Genomic DNA, 13,806 nt, shown 5'->3' with positions numbered 1-13,806 from the left:
AACAAAAAAAAGAAGTCATTATAAAGATTGAAGGACTGTGGTGTAAAGGATTAAAAACAAATATTTAGAGGGACCTCGAATCATAACTGTGTTGAAAAAATCTCACTCAAAAGGACTTCAGGTTTACTGGTTCGAATTTCCTTACCTGTGAAATACAGTATATCTGGTCTTAAATGTGCGCCTCAAATGTGTACAAGTATTTCATATTTATGCAAGTACCCTGTCTGTTACACTGCTGTCTTCTTTTATCACATGGAAAAAGAAAAAAAAAAGCAGTGAGTGTGGGGTGATACTAGGTTTGGTGCTGCTCACATGGTCAGCAGGCCTTTGAATGGGGTTTTGTCCTACGTGTTGTCTCTATTGCAGGCTGTTACCATGGTAGCATCATGGGCTGTGAAATGACTGGCGGGTGTGTGTCCAAGCCTCTGTAGGGCTACAGTTAATCACCAGCTCAGGTGTTCAACCATGTCAGTGATATTAATGTGATCACACTTCCAGCGAAAACACCTTTGATTGCTTTTGAGCGGCTTCAAGTAGGTGCAGTTTGTCATTGAATCACTGAGCAAGAAGGGGAAGCGATGACGTGCGTGTAACAAAATCCCGAGTGGCGCCACCTGTGTGGATTCATATCAGCTGACTGGTGCAGGGTGTGTGCTGATATGAGTGGATCACAGCCTGTTCATGCTATTAATAACACCAGCGCTTTCCCAATGAAGTCATGGACATGCAGTTAGTGAGGAGAATTTTGAAGTAACTCCTTGTAAAATGGAGTGATGGTGCCAGTTGAGTTTGATAGGGCAAAATATGCAAAAGTAAGTCAGTATGCTCTTCCTTAACACTTACTCATACAAGTATAATACCACAGAAATCTGTTCCAGAACATCTGTATGAGCTCATGTTGTAGTTAACCTCAGATCAAGTTGGTTAAACTTGACTCATCGTGACTAACAACACAACTTGTATGAGGGCCGCTTGGGTAAAATGAGGAGCACTACGTGGAGAAAATGAATGAGTAATCCGGTCTTTCCGACCTCAACAACAACAACCATCGAATCGATGACCAAAACAGGTTAGGTAGCGGTGGGGCGTTGTTGCCATGACAACTGTCTTTGCAGACAGATTCTGCAAAGCTATAAAACATCTTCATCAGGTCAAATCTGTTTTGTGTGTGCGCAGTATGTGGCATGCAAGTGATACGCCTTTGAGATTAAAAATGTTTTTCATGGGAACCCAAACTTTTCTTCGCAAATTCAAAAGTTTTGTTTGTGAACTCAAATAGTTTTGCTGTTGTTGAGTCTCGTGGGCCGATGTGACAATCCTTTATTTGCAGGTTTCGAGCAAATCTGTCACTCTGCTGGAGAATGACCTCAGACAGCACCGGTTCCACACATGCAACTTGACCACAAGTAAAACCTTTGATTTTGCAAAGAAAAGTTTTTCATGAAAACATTTTATTTTTAAATTTAAAAAAAAAAATGGATCTTGCTTACAATAAAACTCTTAGCTTGATGGCGTTGTACTTCAATCTACATTTTTAATGCAAAGTCCAAAATGTTGAATTGCATAAAATAGATTTGCAATTTTCCAACATGCTAAAGAGATATCAGAGAATCCTGGTAAAATAACTGCTGGCAGTGTGAAAGTGTGCGATTCCTTGTCGTTGGCTGCCTCTGCACCACTTCAACACTTTCAACAGACGGTGGTGTCGTTCTCACATGTCACTTCAAAACAGAGGTGGTGGTTTTGAGGCCACTGCGCTCCTGAGGACTTGTGCTCCTTCTCTGTAAAGCCTCCCACATTCTGTCAACAGCTTTTGGTCTTTTTTTCTTTTCTTCAGCAAGTCTACATGCAGCACAATTTCACGCGCATGTGAGCCTCGTTCTTTTTTTGTTTTGTTTCCACTATTCTCTTGTTTCTGCATCAAAATATTCTGAGGTATCGAAAGAATGAATCACTGATATTTCTTTTTCTCTATTTACTGTGAAGTTGAAAGAGAGCTTTGATCTATCAGGCGTTCGAGGTGGCATGATTCATTCTCACCCTACATTTTACAAAATAATTCTTCCTACCGACATGAGAACTTTTAGACTTGAGACCATGATGCTGTCTGCTAAACACTTTTGAAAACGTTTGAGTGCTTTTCCTCCCTTTTTCTCCTCAATTGCACATTGCACAAGTTTTTTTTAATTTAATTTAAGTGCAGTTTTGTCAGTTTTATGGTAATTAAAAAAATGTATTTTGAGCTCATATTCTTATTCTAAATAGGATAATGCTGGGTTTTTGATATTTGTGTCGCATAAAATAATGACATGTTGTTATACATGGCATTGTACTGTCATATTAAGATTATTTCCTTCCTTCTTCTTTCTTGTTTCTCTCAACTTTAAAATGTCAACGACAGAGAAAAAGGAAAAGTAGTTTTGGGCTCCTCTACCCCTCTCTTCTCTCAGCTTCCTTTTCACTTTCTGAGACACACACTCACACACTCTCTCACACACACACACACACACACACACACACACACACTGCCTGAACGCATCAAAGACCTGCCTCGATGTGTTCTTCTTCGTTCTCTGACTAATTTTGATAAAAACAAACGCAGAGGAAATGAGATCCCCTCATATTTGAAGGCAGCTCAGTCAAGCTGGATGCAATCATATTTTTCTGCTGCACGTTGTGAAATAAGTCGGGACAATGGTTTCTAGCGGTGACTGTTTACATCCCAGAGAAACAAACGCCATCTCGTCTGTCAGAGGAAAAATTGTTCATCTCAGTTCTGATGTGACTTTGACTTCACTGTTTTTGTCAGAGGCAAGAAAATAGTAGTCGGTTTGTCACAGGCCCCTGAATGTTCTTCCTAATTTCTCAAGCGTGACTAAGAAGTTAAACTTGAGATCTGTGTAGAAAACAGCACGAGGTAATTATTTGACCACGGACTTTTGCAAAAAGTTGAGTTTGTTTGCTTCGAAGTTTGTGTTTTTGATAAATAAATCTACGAGTAATAGTGAAACTCTGAATCAGAGTGAGAACGACTTTGATCGATGAGCCTTTTAAGGTGACATATAAACGCATGGGTAGTGGGTGGAGAGCCGTTAAATGTTGGCTAGCAGTTATTTATATATATTTTTAGGTATCATGTGTCTATATTCATGTTTAAAAAAATAAAAAAAAGGTGAAAAAAAACACCAAAATAAGCCTTAGCTTTGTAATGAACATATATATTTGCACGAGTTAATTCCCTGTGAAATGTAATGTTTTAAAAAGCAAACTGTATAAATTCTTCAAGTTTAAATCTATTAAATGACAAGTTGCATTTAAAATGAGGAAGACGGAGGAAAACCTAACGTGACAATTACAGATAATTAATTTCTCAAGTTGTAGTAAGCTTTGTAGCTTGCGACTGTCTTCACCTCGTATAAATAAATCCACAAGTCATAATGAAACCTTGTTGCTGTGGAGTGATAATATTACAGAGCCCTGGGGGAAATTTGCGTTGTGAATTGTTCTCTTCTGTGACAACCCACTCAGTTTCAGACTGGAAAAAAAAGTCATTTAACCTTTTAAAGCAACAACAAATGCAGGTTTAAAAAAAGAGAGAGAGAAGAAGAAGAAGAGTGAGATGAGGGTGGATGAATATGATCGGTTTGTGTATATCCAGGGATGATATTCAGGTTCGAAGTTGAAAACAAACAAAAAAAAAACAGCCTTCTGCGTATTTCACATCTGCTGCGATGGTGCCTCTCTGGATGATGATGAGCAGTTTCAAAATGAGCTTGACAATATTTGGCAGCACTTACACGTACAATATTAATATTTGTGTTTTGATGAGCACTTGTCATAGCGGTAGGGGTTCAACGGCGATTGATCTTGGTTGTCGACCTTTGAAATTTGCGGTCTCTGATGATGTGGTGACTCAAACGCTGCTAAAAACATGCATTTGCGTGATAAAATTAAAACTGTAGGAGATATTTTCTGTTTCTTTATTACAGTTTCCATATTTCCTCTTACAAAATAGCTGTCTTGTTAATGTTGTGTTGTATTGTAATATTATGCAATGACAAATGGCTCCTTAATTATTGTTTTTTTTAACTGAGTGTGAGGCACAGTGTGTGTGTGTCATTACATCCCAGCCTGCCGAGGAGACTTTAGTCATTATGATTGTTTACATCTTTAATCCTGATTATAAACCTCCATCACTCCTACAAGAGTCTTTTCTCTGTTAGGACACTGGATGTTAGTCTCCTTAAACTGAACAGAGAAATGCTCAGGTTGTGAACCCGTAGCCCGTGGGTGGCATCACTTTGGTGCCACGCGTGAGTGTGTGACTAATCGGCTCACTAACTTATTCCAAGTGTAAATGAGTGAGTGTGTATTAATCCATCCGCATGTAATGTGTGTGTCTTAGTGATGATTGCTCACTGATGGGCGAGTGATCTGTGTGAGACATTTCCAATGTGTGTCTGCTGCAGGTATAAATGCGTGGGGAGAGCACACGTTAGTGTTGTAAAATGCGCCGTATGTCTGCATTTCTGTGTAGGCTATGTGTGTGTATGCAGTTGCTTTTTTTCTGACTGCACGTGTGTGCGACTGAGATTTACATATTTTGTCCATTCTTACACACCTTTCACACGTAGAAAAAAAATTGTGTGTTACTTAAAAAAAGTGCTGTTCAATAAATAAGATCAGCAATGGAGGTTTGTGTGTGTGTGTGTGTGTGTGTGTGTGTGTGTGTGTGTGTGTGTGTGTGTGTGTGTGTGTGTGTGTGGGTGCCTGCGTGTCGTATTTATACCTTTATTTAAACATTATGTGTGTTTGTGTCTTCTTAGATGCATTCAGTGGCAGTCTTCGTGTGTGTGATTACCACTGGAACTACTTTTGTCTAATTGTAGGAGCTTGTGCGATTCTAAGCGTGTGTTGATTGTCAATGTGACTTGTATCTGTATTCGCGTGTGTGCGCTTCTGTGTATTTTTGATTATGTGTTGGTGTGTGTTAACTCTACATGCATCTCAAGTATGTGTGCATGTATGTGTAGTTATCGTTTCCATTACGCTGTGAATGTGTGTGGTTAATTTCTGTGCTTCTGTGAATTTGTTTATCTGAATTTGTGTGTAGATTTATTTGCAAATATTAACAGGTCAGTGGCTACACCAGATTAATTGGTGACATATTTTTTCATATACGTGTGTGTGTGTGTGTGTGTGTGTGTGTGTGTGTGTGTGTGTGTATTTGCCCAGATTTGTACGAACATACTATCCTGTTTTTGGGTCCTTATTAACCTGTGTTTTATGTGTACGTCTGTGGTTGAGTGTGTACATACTGTGATAACGTGTATTTATTTCCACAGTATGTTTACAGGTCTTACTCCCCTTTATTAAAGTGTGTGTGTGTGTGTGTGTGTGTGTGTGTGTGTGTGTGTGTGTGTGTGTGTGTGTGTGTGAGAGAGAGAGAGAGAGAGAGACATATTACCATGTGTTTCTGTGTATCAACATGCGTGTGTTTATTTCTGGCTGTGGTTGAACGGGTGTGTTCTTGTTTATCTGCAGATACTGATGGCTGACAAATTAAAGAGAAAATGCATGAAAACATTGGAATTATATGAATAAAGTGGAGGAACATAAATCACTTTGACACTTCCATACAAGTTTCTGTGAATAATATTGTATGTTGCACTGAAATCTGGTGACTGTGGGAGATTCTGGACGGACATGAAAGACGGCAAACTCCGCTATTGTCTTCAAAACCAAAAATATCCCTTATTCCTGGTTATATTTTCGAAACAACAGGCCACTTATAAACTAAAGGACATTGAAGTTGTTCCGGCGGCCCAATTATCTCCTTTAATTTGTCACCCATCTGCAAGTGTGTGTGTGTGTTTGTGTGTGTGTACTATTTGTCCTTGTATGCTTTTTTTGTGCTAATTTTGTAGCTTGTGTGTGGGTGTGTGGGTGTGTGTGTGTGTGTGTATAGAGAACAGTGTGTGTATGTATTTGCATGCATGTGGATGAACACATGCCCCTGTGAAAGAGGTTGTTCCTCTTCTTCGTCCGTCCCAGTTGACATTTACACATTCAAATCAGTCGTTTGAGGCCCATAACAAGACTTTTTAATGCTTTGTTTAAGATCATCTCTTCGCACACAGAGATGCTGCCACGCCGTCAAGATTTCAGACGGCTCAGACGAGCAATCCTTTTGACGTCAAACAAAAGATGCACGTCACAGGAAGTCAACTTTTCAGGAACTAAGAGCCTGTTTTTATAGTTTCAACATGTTGCTGACTTTGAACATTGAACAAAAATAAATGAAGCCATCTGTGTTAGACTTTCTGGAAGAATATATGTCAGTGTAACGTTTTTGTTGTTCAACTTCAGCCTTAGCATATTGTGAAGTATTTAGTACTTCCCTACATAGTTACACTTACATAGATGCACTACTTGTACATGAGGACACTGCAGTTTAACAAATATTTTATTGTTTTATCTACTATATAGAAGGATAGAATCATTACAATATAAATTCAACAATAAACGTGGTAGACTAACCCATTGCAGTTCTTTGTATTTATATATATTTCATTTAAGGCTTTAGCATTTTGCATTAGTTTGGTTTGACCTCTTTTCCATCCGTTGTTGTTTTTTTTTTTTTTAATGGACTGAGCGATCAGTCTTTCCGTGGTGTGATTGTAATCAAAGACAGCACTGATGCCTGTGACATCACCACCTCACCTGTTCCTGCGCACTCTGTCTGCCGCTTCAAGATTAGCTTGCTGGCTTTTGTCTACTGTATTTAAGAAGTCTTTCCCACTCATGAACGATCAACATTTGACATTTACTAATTAAATCTTCAAAATATATTTAGTTGGCCATTTGTGAGCTCATACAAATAGAAAACAGTATGTGAATCGCATTACAGCAAATTATGTGGTGGAAATCCACAGGATTTCCGTCTTTTTATCGTTTGTTAGAGGGAATATTCTGGAGGTCACTTGATTGAATTGTGTGATATTATAATTTTACAGACTGCAACCAGAGAAACTGAATTTTACTGTTGAGAGTTATTGAATTTCTGTGACATTCATATTAGAATTTACTGTGCTGGCGTATCCATGAGATACATTTATTTGAGAGTTTACATTGTGTTTTATATCCCTGAAAACAGACGGACGATGACACAATCATGTCAGAACTGCTTTCATAAGAGGAAACTGCCGGACTCGGTAGTATGCTGCATAGCGTAAGTTCGATGAGAAGTGCAGCAGCATGTTTCTGCTCTGGAAATCCTTGAATTTCCGTTTTTAGAACTCTTATTGACCGTTTACAACAGTGTATTTTTAGATTATAAAATGATATCATGGTTTGTACAAAACATTCTCTGCTTTTTTGATTCTACTTAAGTTGTTTATTTCTGTAAATTTCACTGAAGAAGCTCTTGAAATTTTAATTATATGATTTAAAGTCCATTTGGTGTGACGCCCTGGTGTGCTGGGCCCCCCAACTGTTGTGGAAACTTTAATTCGGCAAGAGATTTTTGTACAGAATGAAAGATATAAACATGAGAGCAACCACAAACAGAATGATGAGCCTTTCATATTTTATACCTTTCATTATTTTTAGTTTTTTGCTTGTGTCATCTGTGTATCTGTGGACAATTAAAATTCAAATGACACACCGACGCAGATGTTTATCTCTCTTGTCGGGATTTCACCTCCTCTTTACAATGTTACTGTCGGAAGTCGTTCTGCATGGGAGAATAAGAGCTTTTTTTCACTCTGGGAGAGTCCTGTTTCCACTTAGGTCCTTGGGCTTGGGTTACTGACATCTCATGTAATCACGACAAGATGTTCTGCTTGTCAGAGGACAAGGTTTCATATGGTGGACATAACAATAAAGTGTCTGTCTATCTGCAAAATATTTGTGTAAAGTATTTTAAACACTCACATTTGTCTGTCAGAGGGGATGTGGGGAAGTTTAAGTTTATTTCGATACCTTTCATGTGAGCCCACCTGTTGTTGAGGTTAAAAAAAAAAGGGATCAAAACTGACAAATTGTACCGTCTTTTTTTGTTGTTTTTCTTTCTTTCTCAGAATCCTTAATCTTGCCTCCTTGAAATTCATCAATATAGAGATGAAAATTCCTATCAGAAGTTTGTCTGCCAGACTGATTTCGACTTTCCCTTCTATCGCCTACAGGCAGAACCAGTGATCGTTTTCACTGTAAACAACGTGAGGGTCCGGTGCTGTGTGAACGATAAAGCATCAAGTGTAGCTGAATGCAATATTTCACCCTAAAAGTGTTCTTTTTTATTTCAAGTACTCACTGATAAGTCTTCTTGAGCACACAAAGACATTTTTCGCTCTCCTGCATTTCATCTTTGTGACTCCAGAATGCAGAAAGAGACAACCACAATGTAGCTTGAAGCTAACAGTGACGGATGGCTAACTCCCCCAGAATGTCTGTTTACACACTCTCCGGTGGTATAACCCACGTCTTCGTCATCATCTTTATCTAGCTTTGTCCTCAGTAACCCCAAAACTCCTTGATTAGAGCTAAAAACAAACACGCGAACATTTCTGGAGTGGCCCTGCAGAGGACAAATGTGATCAAGATCAAAAACTGAATGTGCTAGCGTGTCTTGCTTGGTGCTACCCTGAATGAGTGACGAACCAGAAGAGCTCGTTTATTTTTAGCTTAAATTGAGTGTTTGTGGATTACTAATCAAACGAGAGGATGTGGATTGTTCCAGACAACGTGCTTGGGAGTTTGTAAACTGGCGTTGTGCAATGTTGCTGTCAGAAGCGTTAGTTTCCATTAGCTTCAAGCTAAATACACATGGCTGGCTCTTTGGCATGGCGCAGAGGAAGAGTTGCCATCTAGCAACTGAAGGGTTGCTGGTTCAGTCCTCACCTTCCCTGATGACCATGTCGAAGTACCATTGAGCAAGATATTGAACCCCTAATTGCTCCTGATGGCCCCGCCTCTCGGCCAATGTCAGCTGGGATAGGCTCCAGCCCCCCAGCGACCCCATAATGGGTAAGCGGTACAGCAGGAGTTGTCATAAAAAAAAGTAACGCAGGAGGAAAAATAACCCCGAGTTCAAGATTAGTGAGTTCTTGGAAGGCATGATAAACTTTTCGGACGACATGTTGTTTTACAGAGGAAAGTCCTCCTGAACACGTACTAGCTTGTTTTGAGGGTCTACTTTAATGTGTTACTTCTTGGGCACACGATTATGGCTTGAAAAAAAAAAAAATCAGAGATTTGAGATTTCAGCTGTGTATATGGGCACCGTGTCCACATCTGTACTGTTTTTCCACTGGAGCCATTTGTTATCTGATGGGATACAATGGGCGATAATTCAGCAAGTGTTATCTGCCTTTTAGGGGGTGTTTTGAGGCTGACAGCATCTTGTTCTACTTGCAGTGCCACGCTTTGTGTCTGCTGCATGTCTCTGTTTGTGATGCTGGAATAAATTAGGGGTGCTGTTGCCTTTAAATAACACAGCCTTTAGACAAACTTTACGGCGGACAGTGATTTGCACTCAAAAAAAACCCCAAAAAAACAAAAACCCAAACCACTTCCAGACAACCGAAGAAACATTTTTGGGAAGGAGCTCTTCACTACCGGCATGCGCTGCTGTGTTAATATTCGTGATAAGTGACAAAACATTGAACTAAGCTTTGATCAAACCAAAATAAGCGCGTGCTAACCTGATGTGAGGACATCTAATTCAACTTTATGTGACTGTGTGAGTCCAAAGTTTAGTCCTGATGATAATGAGTGCAGCGCATCTGTAAATAGAGCCATTAGCAGGGCAGTGATAAGAGGCATTGCTCTGACTCATGTGATTTTTGACTCCACGAATATTTAAAAACAAACAAAAAAAACAAGAGTGGATTATCATTTCTCGTCGCTTTCAGCATGGGATGTTGTTGAACTCACCCTCCCGTTGTACTCACACTTACCTACATAGGAACCTCAGCTACATATGAACACTGACATGTCTACTGAGAATTGAAACACACTGACTCTGGATTTTCCCTGAGCTCTGCTACCTCAGTGGCTCACTGATATTGAACCTCACTTCCTTTTTGAAGCTGTGTTGTTTACCAGCCAACATTCACTACGGACATGCCTGTTGACACGCAGCCTCAGTTTACAGTAGGACATGTCCTCATCAGCACGTGTCTTCTGGGGAACAACAGTGTTCGTTTTTTTCAGAGCAACAATTGAACTTGTGTTGTGGGTTTCTCGGTGCCTGCTTGAAGTTTCCTCGTGCAACAATGACGAGAATTTTTTTTTTCTCAAATATTACGAAACCAAGTCAGTCCAGAAATAACTGTATTTTCTGGCATCTCACTCTGTCATTTTAAAGCAGAAAATTCAGCTTCATGTTGGTTTAATACCGCTGATAAAATAAATCATGAGCTCTGTAATTATTGTTCTGCTTCCACTAACACTTTTTTTTTCTTGCCATCAGGAAATGTGCAAGACATCCATTTCATTTCACCGACAACCACACATTTAAACCTCAGTGGCACGAGTATCAAATTCCATCTCTTGTTAATTTTGATGCAATAGAAAAAAGAAAAAACTCCTTAATTCAAAATGTAACAAACTATTACGACCTGTGGTACTATGATATATTCTATTTGAAGCTTTTATGTTCAGTTTTTGGAGTGTGTGTGTGTGTGTGTGTGTGTGTGTGTGTGTGTGTGTGTGTGTGTGTGTGTGTGTGTGTGTGTGTGTGTGGTCAACGTTATTTTGTGAGGATGTACTGTAGGTTATATTTATGTCATCCTAAACTGCATTGGGGTGATTTATTTATTCTATTTATTTAAATGGGAACAGTGCATGTGACATCATGAACAGAGGTACAGATGTAAACATGTCGTCGTCCGGATCAAGAAACCATGAAGAATGTTCCTTTAAAACTGCAATACTTGGTCTTCAAGACGCAACTGTTTCTACCCTTTCATCCCTTAAAGTGCCTCTATTTTTTCCGAGTGTGTGCTTCACAACCATTGAGCCTAGGCAGGTTTAACAGATACCTAATGATTACAACCCAAAACTCGCATTCAAAGCTCTTATTGTAACCGAGTCTGTTTTGTGCCTAAACCTTGAGTTTAATTTTACAATTAAAAAAAAAAAAAAAAAAAACCTGAAATTTTCAACAGTGCATATGTTTGTATTTGTTATTATAATATTATAATTAGTAGACAAGCAATTTTGTTGTTTGATCTGGCATACTTTTTGAAGGAACGCAATTCACGGTGAAACCGCAGCTGAGTGTCCGTTGCTGCAGGGATGTGGTGAATCTGTGAGTGAAATGTTTCACTTATGGAAGGGAGAGGGGTTTACTGGAGCCCTGCAGTGGTTGAGGTTGAGCAAGTATGCAGCGACCCAGAGCTGAGTTACCAACTATACCTCCCAAACCTTCACCCGCAACGTGAGAAGGGGAAATAAATGAAACAGGCCCTTCTTTCTAGAGCGGCATTGCTCTACAATCCACATGCAATCTGTTACGACACGTCACATTTGTTTTCTTCCTTTGGTGACCTGGCATACGTTCATTTATCTGGATTTTCTCGTCAGGTCACATGTTGCCACTGGGCAGAGCAAATGAATAAAGCCCAAGAGTTGCAGTTAGCATTCAACCAGAGGTGCAAAACAAATGTCCCTATTTTTTTTTTTAGGTATCTGTGAATACAAGTACAAAGGCATAAGCATTGCCAGTCTTCACAGTATGGATAAGTACATACTTCCACAAGAGGAGATTTTACAACAAGATACGTTTGGATTTGAAATATTCTGTTGATTGAATAATCACATTTGATTTTATTGCTCTTGTGAATATTATTTGTTGATATATCATTACCATACATTTGTGTCATTATTATACCTTTCCTATATTATGATACCTCATCATTATTATACCAGTTTAGATGTTAGGTTTTGTTTTTTTTAAGGATATTAGAAAGTAGTAACCCGAACGTTTTGCATATTTTTGATTAATCCTTGAAACCGAGTTATTACTTCCCAGAGTTTTATTCTGCATCAGACTCATTGCTTTTTTAACGCCTTGATTCCTGCCGAGTAGTTGCACATGTGAAGACCAGCACCAGGTACAATAGTTACTAGCCGTGAAGGCCATAGAGTTGAAAAGAAGTGTGTACAAATAGTGGCTGTATGTACAATGTATATAATCACAATATGAGTCCCACGAGAGGTTCAGCCGGCACAAAAAACGAACAGCGCAAATAATAAAAAGTACTGAAAGATTGCAGTAATGAGTGTTAGAAGGTCTGGAGCGCTGGTGGGGAGCTCAGCTGAGCCGCAGCCTCGGGGAAGCTGCTGATGAGCTTTCGTAAGGCTCCAAAAATAAAGGCACCGTCACATAGTTCTGATCAGTTTGGAGGAGTTGAGAGGTGAGATGACATTGAGGTGTACAGTATCGGTGACGGTGTGTGACCTTGTCTCTGTTCTGATCAGGGCAATCGCCGTGGTGTCGTCTGCTGCATTGATTGATTGTCCAGGAGCACAGTCGGGGGAGTGCAGAGGGGAAAATCAACGAGAGTTGTTTTTAAAAAAAAATTTTTTTTAAACAAAATGTGTTTTTATTAAATTTTGAACTTGAGGAAACAGCTTTAAACAACTAAACAGAGATAATGGGAAGGATTTCCATACAAAAAAACAAAGAAATGCATTGTTGCCTCGTATGGGCAAGTAAATATCATGTTGAGGAAAATGTCACAGCCGTCTAATAAGCACACACACGAAAGCTTCTCCTCGGTTGACTGTTACTTTGACGTTTTCTGGATTTAAGATTAAACAAACTCAGACTGACTGAATATACAGTCCATACATGAAGGTGCTTGCCCTCAGTATTGTAACTGATTTCCCAGTTGGGCTGGAGTGAACTTGAATTAAATGAACCGCGGTAAAGCAGGACAGTAACGGCAAGCAAATTCCTTTTTCATTTTGTCCCCCCCCCCATGAGTGAGTGACATGTCCAACACAGAGAGTGACAGTCCCTGTCAAAACAACAGCATGGAGGAATCAAAGGTCTACCAGAAGGGGGCATGAATGGAAACAGCGGGTCAGAGTAACACAAAATACATTTCCACAGTGTTTCCTGATGCACAGTGACCGGCGGCCATGATGGGTTGTTCACCTGACTGTTAATGACTCAGACAGGGGAGAAAACTTGAAATTCAAGCCTGGACAAAGCCCTGCGTTTGTTTACCAAGGTACAAAAGATACAAAATGTCCCAAAATCTTCACCGAGAGGCAGGCGCCACTATCAGACCGTCACATGAGAATGTGCATTCAGTGTTTTCGTAAGTCTTCCACCCTGCTGAATCACTCGTTTCACTGCGTAACACCAAATATCTGAAGAGATATTCTACAGTACATATTGGCAACATCGGGATCTTTCTGCTCGGTTGTAAAGCAGAGACTTTCTATATTATTTTTATTTCTCTTTTCCATTGTGGACATAACCAACTATAGCATGCACGACAGCGATTTCATGTCACGTTGATACTGTGATTACGACCCTACACTATTAACTTAGATGAATTCTAACCTTTTTTTTTTTTAAATTTTATTATTTATGAAACCCAGAGGAGAGGGTGACTGTCAAAGCAGCAGCGGAGACACAGACAAGAGAAAATAAAACAACATCTTTATTGATTGTTCTTAAAAAATGAAAGAAAAGGCACATTAGAAGTTGTCCACCCACGTCCCATCATCTCTCTCACCCATGTACTGAGAGTCTTTAGGTTAACATAAATCTGCCCACACAAGTGC

At 39.5% G+C, this 13,806-nt stretch overlaps 1 protein-coding gene across 14 annotated transcripts in view; it reads left to right on the top strand.

The window, feature by feature from the left end:
* Positions 1-13,806, top strand: part of anapc1 (anaphase promoting complex subunit 1) — a 112,557-nt gene that overhangs the window by 84,702 nt on the left and 14,049 nt on the right. The gene's annotated exons all lie outside the window — the stretch shown is intronic.

Source organism: Aulostomus chinensis, chromosome 16 (assembly GCF_037954235.1).
Source record: "Aulostomus chinensis isolate RoL2024-O1b breed Wild chromosome 16, RoL_Achi_v1.0, whole genome shotgun sequence".
Taxonomy (NCBI): Eukaryota; Metazoa; Chordata; class Actinopteri; order Syngnathiformes; family Aulostomidae; genus Aulostomus; species Aulostomus chinensis.
The sequence above is the reverse complement of the archived record's forward strand: the minus strand, read 5'-3'. Positions and strand labels throughout refer to the sequence as shown.